The sequence below is a fragment of the Anser anser genome, assembly GCF_964211835.1.
Source record: "Anser anser genome assembly, chromosome: 2".
Classification (NCBI taxonomy): Eukaryota; Metazoa; Chordata; class Aves; order Anseriformes; family Anatidae; genus Anser; species Anser anser.
The window spans coordinates 98,510,746-98,527,222 of NC_139721.1; the positions used below are offsets into that span (position 1 = coordinate 98,510,746).

Here is a 16,477-nt window from a genome sequence, read left to right on the forward strand (position 1 = left end):
CCACTGGGGATGCAGTGCAGTGAGTCCAGAGAGTGCACTGGCACCACTGGGTATGCAGTGCAGTGAGTCCAGAGAGTGCACTGGCACCACTGGGGATGCACTGCAGTGAGTCCAGAGAGCGCACTGGCACCACTGGGGATGCACTGCAGTGAGTCCACAGAGTGCACTGGCACCACTGAGAATGCACTTCAGTGAGTTCAGAGAGTGCACTGGTACCACTGGGGATGCACTGCAGTGAGTCCAGAGAGTGCACTGGCACCACTGGGGATGCAGTGCAGTGAATCCAGAGAGTGCACTGGCACCAGTGGTGATGCACTGCAGTTACTCCAGAGAGTGCACTGGAACCACTGGGGATGCGGTGCGGTGAGTCCAGAGAGTGCACTGGCACCACTGGGGATGCAGTGCAGTCAGTCCAGTGACTGTACTGGCACCACTGGGGATGCACTGCAGTGAATCCAGAGAGTGCACTGGCACTACTGAGAATGCCCTTCAGTGAGTCCAGAGAGTGCACTGGCACCACTGGGGATGCACTGCAGTGAGTCCACAGAAGGCACTAACACCACTGGGGATGCAGTGCAGTGACTCCAGAGAGTGCACTGGCACCACTGGGGATGCACTTCAGTGAGTCCAGAGAGTGCACTGGCACCACTGGGGATGCAGTGCAGTGAGTCCAGAGAGTGCATTGGCACCACTGGGGATGCAGTGCAGTGAGTCCAGAGAGTGCACTGGCACCACTGGGGATGCACTGCAGTGAGTCCACAGAGTGCACTGGTACCACTGGGGATGCAGTGCAGTGAGTCCAGAGAGTGCACTGGCACCACTGGGGATGCAGTGCAGTGAGTCCAGAGAGTGCACTGGCACCACTGGGGATGCAGTGCAGTGAGTCCAGAGAGTGCACTGGCACCACTGGGGATGCAGTGCAGTGAGTCCAGAGAGTGCACTGGCAGCACTGGGGATGCAGTGCAGTAAGTCCAGAGAGTGCACTGGCACCACTGGGGATGCACTGCAGAGAGTCCAGAGAGCGCACTGGCACCACTGGGGATGCACTGCAGTGAGTCCACAGAGTGCACTGGCACCACTGAGAATGCACTTCAGTGAGTCCAGAGAGTGCACTGGTACCACTGGGGATGCACTGCAGTGAGTCCAGAGAGTGCACTAGCACCACTGGGGATGCAGTGCAGTGAATCCAGTGAGTGCACTGGCACCACTGGGGATGCAGTGCAGTGAGTCAAGAGAGTGCACTGGCACCACTGGGGATGCACTGCAGTGAGCCCAGAGAGTGCACTGGCACCACTGGGGATGCAGTGCCGGGAGTCCAGAGAGTGCACTGGCACCACTGGGGATGCAGTGCAGTGAGTCCAGAGAGTGCACTGGCACCACTTGGGATGCAGTGCAGTGAGTCCAGAGAGTGCACTGGCACCACTGGGGATGCACCGCAGTGAGTCCAGAGAGTGCTCTGGCACCACTGGGGATGCAGTGCAGTGAGTCCACAGAGTGCACTGGCACCACTGGGGATGCAGTGCAGTGAGTCCAGAGAGTGCACTGGCACCACTGGTGATGCACTGCAGTTACTCCAGAGAGTGCACTGGCACCACTGGGGATGCGGTGCGGTGAGTCCAGAGAGTGCACTGGCACCACTGGGGATGCAGTGCAGTCAGTCCAGTGAGAGTACTGGCACCACTGGGGATGCACTGCAGTGAGTCCAGAGAGTGCACTGGCACCACTGAGAATGCCCTTCAGTGAGTCCAGAGAGTGCACTGGCACCACTGGGGATGCACTGCAGTGAGTCCAAAGAGTGCACTAGCACCACTGGGGATGCAGTGCAGTGAGTCCAGAGAGTGCACTGGCACCACTGGAGATGCACTTCAGTGAGTCCAGAGAGTGCACGCGCTCAACTGGGGATGCAGTACAGTGAGTCCAGAGAGTGCACTGGCACCACTGGGGATGCAGTGCAGTGAGTCCAGAGAGTGCACTGGCAGCACAGAGGATGCAGTGCAGTGAGTCCAGAGAGTGCTCTGGCACCACTGGGGATGCAGTGCAGTGAGTCCAGAGAGTGCACTGGCACCACTGGGGATGCACTGCAGTGAGTCCAGAGAGTGCACTGGCACCACTGGGGATGCACTGCAGTGAGTCCAGAGAGTGCACTGGCACCACTGGTGATGCACTGCAGTGAGTCCAGAGAGTGCACTGGCACCACTGGGGATGCACTGCAGTGAGTCCAGAGAGTGCACTGGCACCAGTGGGGATGCAGTGCAGTGAGTCCAGAGAGTGCACTGGCACCAGAGGGAATGCACTGCAGTAAGTCCAGTGAGTGCACTGGCACCACTGGGGATGCAGTGCAGTGAGTCCAGTGAGTGCACTGGCACCACTGGGGATGCAGTGCAGTGACTCCAGAGAGTGCACTGGCACCACTGGGGATGCACTTCAGTGAGTCCAGAGAGTGCACTGGCACCACTGGGGATGCAGTGCAGTGAGTCCAGAGAGTGCATTGGCACCACTGGAGATGCAGTGCAGTGAGTCCAGAGAGTGCACTGGCACCACTGGGGATGCACTGCAGTGAGTCCACAGAGTGCACTGGTACCACTGGGGATGCAGTGCAGTGAGTCCAGAGAGTGCACTGGCACCACTGGGGATGCACTGCAGTGAGTCCAGAGAGTGCACTGGCACCACTGGGGATGCACTGCAGTGAGTCCACAGAGTGCACTGGCACCACTGGGGATGCATTTCAGTGAGTCCAGAGAGTGCACTGGCACCACTGGGGATGCACTTCAGTGAGTCCAGAGAGTGCACTGGCACCACTGGTGATGCACTGCAGTGAGTCCAGAGAGTGCACTGGCACCACTGGGGATGCAGTGCAGTGAGTCCAGAGAGTGCACTGGCACCAGAGGGAATGCACTGCAGTGAGTCCAGTGAGTGCACTGGCACCACTGGGGATGCAGTGCAGTGAGTGCAGAGAGTGCACTGGCACCACTGGACATGCAGTGCAGTGAGTCCAGAGAGTGCAGTGGCACCACTGGGGATGCAGTGCAGTGAGTCCAGAGAGTGCACTGGCAGCACTGGGGATGCAGTGCAGTGAGTCCAGGGAGTGCACTGGCAATACTTGGGATGCAGTGCAGTGAGTCCAGAGAGTGCACTGGCACCACTGGGGCTGCAGTGCAGTGAGTCCAGAGAGTGCACTGGCACCACTGGGGATGCAGTGCAGTGAGTCCAGAGAGTGCTCTGGCACCACTGGGGATGCACTGAAGTGAGTCCAGAGAGTGCACTGGCACCACTGGGGATGCAGTGCAGTGAGTCCAGAGAGTGCACTGGCAATACTGGGGATGCAGTGCAGTGAGTCCAGAGAGTGCACTGGCAACACTGGGGTTGCAGTGCAGTGAGTCCAGAGAGTGCACTGGCAACACTGGGGATGCAGTGCAGTGAGTCCAGAGTGTGCACTGGCACCACTGGGGATGCAGTGCAGTGATTCCAGAGATTGCACTGGCACCACTGGGGATGCAGTGCAGTGAGTCCAGATAGTGCACAGGCAGCACTGGGGATGCAGTGCAGTGAGTCCAGAGAGTGCACTGGCACCACTGGGGATGCAGTGCAGTGAGTCCAGAGAGTGCACTGGCACCACTGGGGATGCAGTGCAGTGAGTCCAGTGAGTGTACTGGCACCACTGGGGATGCACTGCAGTGAGTCCAGAGAGTGCACTGGCACCACTGAGAATGCACTTCAGTGAGTCCAGAGAGTGCACTGGCACCACTGGGGATGCAGTGCAGTGAGTCCAGAGAGTGCACTGGCACCACTGCGGATGCACTGCAGTGAGTCCAGAGAGTGCACTGGCAGCACTGGGGATGCAGTGCAGTGAGTCCAGAGAGTGCACTGGCACCACTGGGGATGCACTGCAGTGAGTCCAGAGAGCGCACTGGCACCACTGGGGATGCACTGCAGTGAGTCCACAGAGTGCACTGGAACCACTGAGAATGCACTTCAGTGAGTCCAGAGAGTGCACTGGCAGCAGTGGGGATGCACTGCAGTGAGTCCAGAGATTGCACTAGCACCACTGGGGAATGCAGTGCAGTGAGTCCAGTGAGTACACTGGCACCACTGGGGATGCAGTGCAGTGAGTCAAGAGAGTGCACTGGCACCACTGGGGATGCACTGCAGTGAGCCCAGAGAGTGCACTGGCACCACTGGGGATGCGGTGCCGGGAGTCCAGAGAGTGCTTTGGCACCACTGGGGATGCACTGCAGTGAGTCCAGAGAGTGCACTGGCAACACTGGGGATGCAGTACAGTGAGTCCAGAGAGTGCACTGGCACCACTGGGGATGCACTGCAGTGAGTCCAGAGAGTGCACTGGCACCACTCAGGGTGCAGTGCGGTGAGTCCAGAAAATGCACTGGCACCAATGGGGATGCAGTGCAGTGAGTCCAGAGAGCGCACTGGCACCACTGGGGATGTAGTGCAGTCAGTCCTGTGAGTGTACTGGCACCACTGGGGATGCAGTGCAGTGAGTCCAGAGAGTGCACTGGCACCACTGAGAATGCACTTCAGTGAGTCCAGAGAGTGCACTGGCACCACTGGGGATGCACTGCAGTGAGTCCAGAGAGTGCACTGCCACCTACGGGGATGCAATGCAGTGAGTCCAGAGAGTGCACTGGCACCACTGGGGATGCACTTCAGTGAGTCCAGAGAGTGCACGGGCTCCACTGGGGATGCAGTGCAGTGAGTCGAGAGAGTGCACTGGCACCACTGGGGATGCACTGCAGTGAGTCCAGAGAGTGCACTGACACCACTGGGGATGCAGTGCAGTGAGTCCACAGAGTGCACTGGCACCACTGGGGATGCAGTGCAGTGAGTCCAGAGAGTGCACTGGAACCACTTGGGATGCAGTGTAGTGAGTGCAGAGAGTGCACTGTGAACACTGGGGATGCAGTGCAGTGAGTCCAGAGAGTGCACTGGCACCACTGGGGATGCAGTGCAGTGAGTCCAGAGTGTGCACTGGCACCACTGGGGATGCACTGCAGTGAGTCCAGAGATTGCACTGGCACCACTGGGGATGCACCTCAGTGAGTCCAGAGAGTGCACTGGCACCACTGGTGATGCACTGCAGTGAGTCCAGAGAATGCACTGGCACCACTGGGGATGCAGTGCAGTGAGTCCAGAGATTGCACTGGCACCACCGGGGCTGCAGTGCAGTGAGTCCAGAGAGTGCACTGTCACCACTGGGGATGCACTGCAGTGAGTCCAGAGAGTGCACTGGCACCACTGGGGATGCAGTACAGTGAGTCCAGAGAGTGCACTGGCACCACTGGGGATGCACTGCAGTGAGTCCAGAGAGTGCACTGGCACCACTGGGGATGCACTACAGTGAGTCCAGAGATTGCACTGGCACCACTGGGGATGCACTTCAGTGACTCCAGAGAGTGCACTGGCACCACTGGGCATGCAGTGCAGTGAGTCCAGAGAGTGCACTGGCACCACTGGGGATGCACTTCAGTGACTCCAGAGAGTGCACTGGCACCACTGGGGATGCAGTGCAGTGAGTACAAAGACTTCACTGGCAAAACTGGGGATGCAGTGCAGTGAGTCCAGAGAGTGCACTGGCACCACTGGGGATGCAGTGCAGTGAGTCCAGAGATTGCACTGGCACCACCGGGGCTGCAGTGCAGTGAGTCCAGAGAGTGCACTGGCACCACTGGGGATGCACTGCAGTGAGTCCAGAGAGTGCACTGGCACCACTGGTGATGCAGTACAGTGAGTCCAGAGAGTGCACTGGCACCACTGGGGATGCACTGCAGTGAGTCCAGAGAGTGCACTGGCACCACTGGGGATGCACTACAGTGAGTCCAGAGAGTGCACTGGCACCACTGGGGATGCAGTGCAGTGAGTCCAGAGAGTGCACTGGCACCACTGGGGATGCAGTGCAGTGAGTCCAGTGAGTGTACTGGCACCACTGGGGATGCACTTCAGTGAGCCCAGTGAGTGTACTGGCACCACTGAGAATGCACTTCAGTGAGTCCAGAGAGTGCACTGGCACCACTGGGGATGCACTGCAGTGAGTCCAGAGAGTGCACTAGCACCACTGGGGATGCAGTGCAGTGAATCCTGTGAGTACACTGGCACCACTGGGGATGCAGAGCAGTGAGTCCAGAGAGCTCACTGGCACCACTGGGGATGCAGTGCAGTGAGTCCAGAGAGTGCACTGGCACCACTGGAGATGCAGTACAGTGAGTCCAGTGAATGCACTGGAACCACTGGGGATGCAGTGCAGTGAGTCCAGAGAGTGCACTGGCACCACTGGTGATGCAGTACAGTGAGTCCAGTGAGTGCACTGGTACCACTGGGGATGCAGTGAAGTGAGTCCAGAGAGTGCACTGGCACCACTGGGGATGCAGTGAAGTGAGTCCAGAGAGTGCACTGGCACCACCGATGATGCAGTACAGTGAGTCCAGTGAGTGCACTGGCACTACTGGGGATGTAGTGCAGTGACTCGAGAGAGTGCACTGGCACCACTGGGGATGCAGTGCAGTGAGTCCAGAGAGTGCACTGGCACCACTGGGGATGCTCTGCAGTGAGTCCAGAGAGTGCACTGGCAGCAGTGGGGATGCAGTGCAGTGAGTCCAGAGAGTGCACTGGCACCACTGGGGATGCAGTGCAGTGAGTCCAGAGACTTCACTGGCACCACTGGGAATGCAGTGCAGTGAGTACAGAGAGTGCACTGGCACCACTGGGGATGCAGTGCAGTGAGACCAGAGAGTGCACTGGCACCACTGGGGATGCACTGCAGTGAGTCCAGAGAGTGCACTGGCACCACTGGTGATGCACTGCAGTGAGTCCAGAGAGTGCACTGGCACCACTGGGGATGCACTACAGTGAGTCCAGAGATTGCACTGGCACCACTGGGGATGCAGTGCAGTGAGTCCAGAGAGTGCACTGGCACCACCGGTGATGCAGTTTAGTGAGTCCAGAGAGTGCACTGGCACCACTTGGGATGCACTTCAGTGAGTCCAGAGAGTGTACTGACACCACTGGGGATGCGGTGCAGTGAGTCCAGAGAGTGCACTGGCACCACTGGGGATGCAGTGCAGTGAGTCCAGAGAGTGCTCTGGCACCACTGGGGATGCAGTGCAGTGAGTCCAGAGAGTGCACTGGCACCACTGGGGATGCAGTGCAGTGAGTCCAGAGAGTGCACTGGCACCACTGGGGATGCAGTGCAGTGAGTCCAGAGAGTGCACTGGCACCACTGGTGATGCAGTCCAGTGAGTCCAGTGAATGCACTGGCACCACTGGGGATGCTGTGCAGTGAGTGCAGAGAGTGCACTGGCACCACCTGTGATGCAGTACAGTGTGTCCAGTGAGTGCACTGGCACCACTGGGGATGCAGTGCTGTGACTCCGGAGAGCGCACTGGCACCACTGGGGATGCAGTGCAGTCAGTCCAGTGAGTGCACTGGCACCAATGGGGATGCAGTGCAGTGAGTGCAGAGAGTGCAATGGCACCAATGGGGATGCACTTCAGTGAGTCCAGAGAGTGCACTGGCACCACTGGGGATGCAGTGCAGTGAGTCCAGAGATTGCACTGGCACCACTGGGGATGCAGTGCTGTGACTCCAGAGAGCGCACTGGCACCACTGGGGATGCAGTGCAGTGAGTCCAGAGAGTGCACTGGCACCACTGGGGATGCAGTGCAGTGAGTCCAGAGAGTGCACTGGCACCACTGGGGATGCAGTGCAGTGAGTCCAGAGAGTGCACTGGCACCACTGGGGCTGCAGTGCTGTGAGTCCAGAGAGTGCACTGGCACCACTGGGGATGCACTGCAGTGAGTCCAGAGACTGCACTGGCACCACTGGGGATGCAGTGCAGTGAGTCCAGAGAGTGCACTGGCACCACTGGGGATGCACTACAGTGAGTCCACAGAGTGCACTGGCACCACTGGGGATGCAGTGCAGTGAGTCCAGAGGTTGCACTGGCACCACTGGGGATGCACTGCAGTGAGTGCAGAGAGTGCACTGGCACCACTGGGGATGCACTTCAGTGAGTTCAGAGAGTGCACTTGCACCACTGGGGATGGGTTTCAAGCCAACTGCATTAACCGCTCATGCTTCTTTCTTATGAGACGTTAGTAAACCAATTACATAGCCTTGTCAAGACTAAATCACAGGTAAAAATCCTGTACATCTCATGTGGCCAACCACTCCCAACTAGGATTCCAAGAACCAGGAGGTTCGGTGAAAATAGGGCTAGTGCTATTAGAGGGGTGATTATTAGGGTAAGCCCTAAGCTGTCTTTAATGGAGAAGTATGGGTGGAATGGGATTTTGTCGCAGTCTGATACGATTCCTAGTGGGTTATTTGAGCCTGATTCGTGTAGGAAGTTTAGGTGGACTAGGGTGATTCCTGCAATTAGGAAGGGCAGTAGGAAGTGGATGGCGAAGAATCGGGTTAAGGTTGGATTGTCTACTGAGAATCCTCCTCAGGCTCATTCTACTAGAGTTTGCCCAATGTACGGGATGGCTGAGAATAGGTTGGTGATTACGGTGGCCCCTCAGAATGACATTTGTCCTCATGGTAGGACATACCCTACGAAGGCAGTTGCTATTAGGGTGAGTAGGAGGATTACTCCTGTGTTTCAGGTTTCTTTGTATAGGTAGGAGCCGTAGTAGAGGCCTCGTCCGATGTGTAAGTAGATGCAGATAAAGAAGAGCGAAGCACCGTTGGCGTGGAGGTTGCGGATGAGCCATCCGTACTGGACGTCTCGGCATGTGTGAGCTACTGAGGAGAAGGCGAGTGAAGTGTCTGCGGTGTAGTGTATGGCTAGTAGCAGGCCTGTTAGGATTTGTGTGGCTAAGCAGATGGCTAGAAGGGAGCCGAAGTTTCATCAGGCAGAGATGTTGGAGGGGGCGGGTAGGTCGATTAGGGAGTTGTTGATTATTTTTAGTAGGGGATGGGATTTGCGGATGTTAGGGGCCATTAGTGAGTCTGTGTGTTATTAGGATTATTACCAGGATGGAGAGGGCGAAGGATCCTAGGTAGGCCTTAATTAGCCCTGTGTGTATTGAGGTTGCGGCTTTGCTTGCGGCTACTTGTAGTTCAGCAAGGCCCTCTGGCCCTATTTTTTTGAGTCAGGAGAGGTCGATCAAGTGTAGGGCAATGTTTTGTCCCTTTTCTAGTAGGTTTTTGGAGAAGAATCGGTGTACTAGGGGGTTGAAGTACCCTAATGCAGAGGAGAATTTATGAGGGGGGTTGGTTTGGGGTGAGTGAGGGTGTGTGTTATGTTCGATAGTTCTAGGGCTAGGATGATTCCTAGGATTGTTATGAGGATGGCAGCGGTTTTGGTGATAAGGGGTATGGTTATTGGGGGGGTTTTGGTTGGTGTGATGAAAGAGGTAATGATTATTCCTGCTGTAATGCTGCCTAGGGCGAGTCGGGTTAGGGGGGCGGTGATTAGTGGGTTGTTTTCGTTTATTGATACTATTGGGGGGATTCGGGTTTGTCCAGCTTGGACTAGGATGGTTATGCGGATGCTGTAGGTTGCGGTGAATGCTGTGGCTATAAGGGTTAGGAGTAGGGCTCAAGTATTTAGGTATGATGTGTTTAAGCTTTCGATGATGAGGTCTTTTGAGTAGAATCCGGCTAGGAATGGGGTTCCTATCAGCGCCAGGTTTCCGATGGTTAGGCAGGAAGTAGTGACTGGGAGTATTTTCTGTAGGCCTCCTATCTTTCGGATATCTTGTTCTCCGTTTAGGTTGTGGATGATAGACCCTGAGCATAGGAATAGTATGGCTTTAAAGAAGGCATGGGTTGAGATGTGTAGGAAGGCTAGTTGTGGGAGGTTTAGTCCGATAGTGACTATTATTAGTCCTAGTTGGCTGGATGTTGAGAAAGCAATGATTTTTTTGATGTCATTTTGGGTTAGGGCGCATGTGGCAGCGAATAGGGTTGATAGAGCACCTAGGCATAGGCAGGCAGTTAGGGCTGTCTGGTTGGTGGCTAGCAGGGGGTGCATGCGGATGAGCAGGAAGATTCCGGCTACTACTATGGTACTGGAGTGCAGTAGGGCTGATACTGGGGTGGGGCCTTCTATTGCTGCGGGCAGTCATGGGTGGAGTCCAAATTGGGCGGATTTTCCTGCGGCTGCGAGGATTAATCCTATGAGGGGGAGGATTGGGGTTTGGTGGGGGTGTACGGCTTGTTGGATCTCTCAGGTGTTGAATGTTGAAGCTAGTCATGCTATGCTCAGGATCAGTCCGATGTCTCCGATTCGGTTGTAGATTACGGCTCGTAGGGCGGCGGTGTTGGCATCTGCTCGGCCTTGTCATCAGCCGATGAGAAGGAAGGACATGATTCGTACTCCTTCCCAGCCTACGAATAGGAGGAATATGTTGTTTGCGGTTGTTAGGAGGAGTATGGCGACTAGGAATGTCAGTAGGTAGGTGAAAAATTTTGTTACGTATGGCTCTGAGGCCATGTATCATATGGCGAATTGTAGGATTGATCATGTTACAAATAGGGCGATTGGAAGAAATGTTATTGAGTATTGGTCTATTTTTAGGCTCAGGGGGATTTTAAAGTTTATAATGAATTTTCACTCCCAGTGGCAGGTGACAGATTCTACTCCCGAGTAGATGAATGCGGTTGTAGGGGCTAGGCTAATTAGGAATGCGGTTTTAACAGCGCGGGTGGTGGCTTGTGGGGTGTTTTTAAAGTTTTTAAATAGAAATGGCAGGATGATTGGGGTTAGGAGGATTGTCAGCGTGAGTAGTGTGAGGGAGTTGATTAGTAGTGTGGGGTTCACTACTTTTACTTGGATTTGCACCAAGATGGGTGGTTCCTAAGACCAGTGGATTGCTGTTATCCTTTAAAAGTAAGGGGGCTGAGGTTTTAGGCTCAGATGTAAGAGTTAGCAGCTCTTGTTGGTTAAACCCTCCCCTCGGCAGGTAAGAAGGTTTGAACTTCTATTCTTAGAATCACAGTCTAATGTTTGGTTTAAACTATACTTGCATGAGGGGATTCCGGAGATCAGTTCGGGTTTGAGGATTAGGAGGAATATTGGGATAATGTGGAGTGTTATGAGCAGGTGTTCTCGCGTGGTTGAGTTTTGCATAGATGTGATGTGGGAGGGGATTGAGCCTCGTTGGGTCATTAGTAGTATGAATAAGGTGTAGGAGGCGGTTAGTAGGGTTGCGATTCCTGTTAGGATGATCGTGAAGGCAGATCAGTTGAATAAGGTGATTATAATGGTTAGCTCTGCTATGAGGTTTGTTGTTGGGGGTAAGGCTATGTTTGTTAGATTGGCCAGCAATCATCAGGTAGCTATGAGTGGTAGGAGAGGTTGTAGGCCTCGTGTGAGTAGTAGAATTCGGCTGTGCGTACGTTCATAGTTTGTGTTGGCTAGGCAGAATAGTATGGAGGAAGTTAGTCCATGGGAAATTATTAGGATCATTGCCCCTGAGAATGATCAGTGGGTTTGGATTATTCCTGCGGCGATAACTAGGCCTATGTGGCTAACGGATGAATAAGCGATTAGTGATTTTAGGTCTGTCTGTCGTAGGCAGATTGAGCTAGTCATTAGGGCGCCTCATAGGGCCAGGGTTAGGAAGGGGTAGTGCAGGAGGTTGGACAGTGGGCCCATAAATAGAGTGACTCGTATAATTCCGTATCCTCCTAGCTTTAGTAGTAGGGCGGCGAGGAGTATTGAGCCTGCGATGGGTGCTTCTACGTGGGCTTTTGGCAGTCAGAGGTGTAGGCCGTATAGTGGGGCTTTTACTATGAATGCTATGAGCAGTGCTAGACCTGATAGTATTCCTGTCCATGAGGTGGATAGGGTTGGGTGGGTTAGTTGTAGGGTTGGCAGGTGCAGGGTGCCAATTTTCACGTATAGGTGTATGATTGTGATTAGCAGGGGTAGAGAGCTTACTGGCGTGTAGAATAGCAGGTGTATGCCAGCGCTTAGGCGTTCTGGTTGGTTCCCCCATCGGGTGATTAAGATTAGGGTGGGAATGAGGGTTGCTTCAAATGAGATGTAAAATAGTGCTAGTTCTGTGGTGGAAAAGGCTAGTAGGATGAATGGCTGGACTGCGACTAAGGTTGAGATAAAGATTCGTTTGCGTTGTAGGGGTTCTTGTTGCAGGTGGTTTTGGCTTGCTATGATTATGAGTGGGAGTAGTCAGCAGGATAGTACTAGGAGGGGGGATGAGATTTGGTCAATTCCTGTTCAGTTGGATAAAAATTTGTAGGGGTAGTAGGTTGGGATTAATCACTGTAGGCTTAGGGCAGCGATTAGGAGGCTGTATAAGGTGGTGTTAGTCCATAGAAATTTTGGTGGAGACAGCAGGGCTGTTGGAAGAAGTATGATTGTGGGTAGGATGATTTTTAGCATTGCAGGAGGTTTAGGTTGTGTAGATGGTCGGAGCCATGTGTGCGGGTGGAGGCTACTAGGATGGCCAGGCCTGTGCCCGCCTCACACGCTGAGAAGGTTAGCATGAGAATTGGTACCATGGTGAATGAGGAGACTTGGTTTTCGATGGATCATATTGATAGGCCTACGAATATCGATAATATTATGCTTTCAAGGCATAGTAGGGCGGATACTAGGTGGGTTCGGTGGAAGGCTAGTCCTAGTCCGCTGAAAATGAAGGCTGAGTAGAAGCTTAAATGTAGGGGCGACATAAGAAAGTTACAGGGTTGGCTGTAATCTGCTGGGTCGAAACCAGCTATCTTTTTGGTTAGACTAACTTTCTGTTATTCTGCTCATTCTAGGCCCCCTTGAATTCACTCGTAGGCCAGTCCGAGTGTTAGGAGAAGGAGGATCACTACAGTTCAGGTGAGGGTCATTAGGGGGGATTGGAGTTGGACGGCTCATGGCAGGGGGAGTAGGAGGGCGATTTCTAGGTCGAATAGGACGAACAGGATGGCTACTGAGGAAGAATCGGACTGAGAATGGTAATCGAGCAGATCCAAGTGGGTCGAATCCACATTCGTACGGTGAGAGTTTCTCTGAGTCGGGGTTTATTTGGGCGAGTCAGAAGTTTAATGCGGTTAGGGCGGCGCTTAGGATTGATGATAGGGCGAATATGAACATGAGTGCGTTCATTGCTCTCCTCTGGGTTTATACCAGATTCTAGAGATTGGAAGTCAATTGTAATTAATATACTAGAAGAGCAAGATCCTCATCAGTAGATGGTTATGTAGAGGAATAGTCAGATGATGTCTACGAAGTGTCAGTATCAGGCTGCTGCCTCGAATCCGAAGTGGTGGTCTGATGTAAAGTGGAACTTGATCAGTCGGAAGAGGCAGACGGTCAGGAAGGAGGATCCGATGATTACGTGGAGTCCGTGGAATCCAGTGGCAACGAAGAAGGTAGATCCGTAGACGCTATCGGCGATTGAGAATGGGGCTTCGTGGTATTCTATTGCTTGTAGGGCTGTGAAGTAGAATCCCAGGAGGATCGTTAGGGTTAGGGCGTGGATGGCGTGTTTTCGGTTTCCTTCTGTGATGCTGTGATGGGCTCACGTTACGGTAACGCCTGAGGCTAGTAGGATGGCTGTGTTTAGTAGGGGGACTTCTATCGGGTTGAGTGGTTTAATTCCTGTTGGGGGTCATTGGCCTCCTAGTTCTGGGGTTGGGGCCAGGCTCGAGTGGAAGAACGCTCAGAAGAACCCTAAGAAGAAGAATGCTTCGGATGTGATGAAAAGGATTATGCCGTATCGTAGGCCTTTTTGGACTGTGGGAGTGTGATGGCCTTGGAAGGTGCTTTCTCGTACAATGTCTCGTCATCATTGGAGTATTACTAGGAGTATTGAGATGAGGCCTAGGGTTAGTAGTATGGATGAGTTGTAGTGGAATCACATGATTAATCCTGAGGTTGTGAGTAGGGCGGCGGCTGCCCCGAAGATTGGTCAAGGGCTTGGGTCAACTATGTGGTATGAGTGTGCTTGGTGTGCCATTAGATGTTTTCTTGTAAGTATAGGCTTAGAAGGAGCACGAAGACGTAGGCCTGGATTATGGCTACTGCTACTTCTAGGATGGTTAGGAGTAGTAGGATGATTATTGTTAGGATGGATACTGCAGGAAGGGTGGGTATTAATGCAATGGAGGCTGTAGAGACGAGTTGGATGAGTAAGTGTCCTGCTGTAAGGTTGGCTGTAAGGCGGACTCCGAGGGCTAGGGGGCGGATTAGTAGGCTGGTTGTTTCGATCAGGATTAGTGCGGGGATTAGGGGTGTAGGGGTACCTTCGGGTAATAGGTGGGCTAAAGAGGCTGATGGTTGGTTTCGTAGGCCTGTTAGTAGTGTGGCGAGCCATAGTGGGAAGGCTAGGGCTATGTTCATAGATAGTTGGGTGGTTGGGGTGAATGTATATGGAAGGAGGCCTAGAAGGTTGATTGTAAGAAGTAGATTGTAAGGAGCCTGTTCTACAATCGATAATCCCCGATTAACCCAACCACCCCTTGCCAACACAGCCTACATACCGCCGTCGCCAGCCCACCTCGAATGAGAGCACAACAGTGGACACAATAGCACCCCGCTAATAAGACAGGTCAAGGTATAGCCTATGGAGTGGAAGAAATGGGCTACATTCCCCATTCATAGGGCACACGGAAAGAAGCGTGAAACCACTTCTGGAAGGCGGATTTAGCAGTAAAGTGGGACAATAGAGCCTACTTTAAGCCGGCCCTGGGGCACGTACATGGTTAAACATGCCTGTTAGTAGTGTGGCGAGCCATAGTGGGAAGGCTAGGGCTATGTTCATAGATAGTTGGGTGGTTGGGGTGAATGTATATGGAAGGAGGCCTAGAAGGTTGATTGTAAGAAGTATGATTATTAGGGATGTAAATATTATGGCTCATTTGTGGCCATTTTTGTTGAGTGGGACTATTAGTTGTTTTGTGATTAGGTGAAGGAGTCATGTTTGGATAGTAGAAAGGCGGTTGTTGATTCATCGGTTGTTTGGGGACGGGAATAGTAGGGCTGGGAAGAGTAGGGATAGTAGAATTAAGGGGATGCCAAATAGATTGGGGCTGGAAAATTGGTCACAGAAGCTTAGGTTCATGGTCAGGATCATGGTGTGGGTTTGGTAGTGAGGGAGGTCTTATTTGATGGGGGGTTGGTTGTGGTGAAGGCTAGTAGTTTTGGTTGGATGAGGAGTGCTAGGGTTAATCAGGTTATAATTATGATTGAAAATCATGGTGCGGGGTTAAGCTGTGGCATATCATTAAGGAGGGGGAAGTCCCTCTTTGGCTAGCTTAAAAGGCTAGTGCTGTTGCATAGCTTCTTAATGATTAGGATGATGATAGAAGGGACGATCAGGCCTCGAAATGTGGGAGTGGGGTTGATTCTACTACAATGGGTATGTAGCTGTGATTAGCCCCGCAAATTTCTGAGCATTGTCCGTAAAAAATCCCAGGCCGGGTGGTAATGAATGAAGTTTGGTTTAGTCGGCCTGGGATTGCGTCTGTTTTAACTCCGAGCGTTGGGACTGCTCAGGAGTGGAGTACGTCTCCTGCAGTAATGATCACGCGGATGGGGGATTCTATTGGGATAACTACGCGGTGGTCAACTTCTAGCAGTCGGAAGTGGCCGTTGGGTAAGTCTGGGGTGGGCACTATGTAGGAGTCGAATGATAGGTCTTTGAAGTCTGTGTATTCGTAGCTTCAGTATCATTGGTGGCCGATGGCTTTTAGGGTGAGGTCTGGTTCGTCGATTTCGTCCATTATGTAGAGGATTTGTAGGGATGGGAGGGCGAGGAGTACCAGGACGATAGCAGGTAGGATTGTCCAGATCAGCTCTACTTCTTGGGCGTCTACAGCATTGGACGAGAGTTTTTCTGTTAGTATGTGGGCTAAAAGGTAGAGAACTAGGCTGCAGATAGCTAGGGCAACGATTAGGGCGTGGTCGTGGAATTCAACGAGTTCTTCTATGATGGGTGATGAGGCGTCTTGGAATCCTAGTTGGGAGTGGTTGGCCACATGAGATGTACAGGATTTTTACCTGTGATTTAGTCTTGACAAGGCTATGTAATTGGTTTACTAACGTCTCATAAGAAAGAAGCATGAGCGTTTAACCTCCAGGGAGACCCAGAAAACTTCACCCCAGCAAACCCGCTAGTAACCCCACCACACATCAAGCCAGAATGATACTTCCTATTCGCCTACGCCATCCTACGTTCAATCCCAAATAAACTAGGAGGCGTATTAGCACTGGCCGCCTCCGTACTGATCCTATTCCTAATCCCATTCCTGCACAAATCAAAACAACGAGCAATAACATTCCGACCACTCTCCCAGCTCCTATTCTGAGTACTAGTCGCCGACCTCCTCGTCCTAACATGAGTAGGAAGCCAACCCGTCGAACACCCATTCATCATCATCGGCCAACTCGCTTCAATCGCCTACTTCACTATCCTCCTATTTCTCCTCCCCGCCGCAAGCGCCCTAGAAAACAAAATACTCAACTGCTAAATACTCTAATAGTTTATAAAAACATTGGTCTTGTAA

The 16,477-nt window shown here is 53.1% G+C and overlaps 2 long non-coding RNA genes across 2 annotated transcripts in view; both read left to right on the forward strand.

Moving 5' to 3' along the window:
• The window catches only part of LOC310893323, a 94,204-nt gene extending 85,250 nt beyond the window's left edge, over positions 1–8,954 (forward strand). Inside the window, exon 2 of the long non-coding RNA XR_014578903.1 lies at positions 8,208–8,954. This is a non-coding gene — a long non-coding RNA (uncharacterized lncRNA). The remainder of the gene's footprint in view (positions 1–8,207) is intronic.
• The window catches only part of LOC310893324, a 549,839-nt gene extending 535,910 nt beyond the window's left edge, over positions 1–13,929 (forward strand). The window contains exon 4 of the long non-coding RNA XR_014578904.1: positions 11,838–13,929. This is a non-coding gene — a long non-coding RNA (uncharacterized lncRNA). The remainder of the gene's footprint in view (positions 1–11,837) is intronic.
• The last annotated feature ends 2,548 nt before the right edge of the window (positions 13,930–16,477 follow it).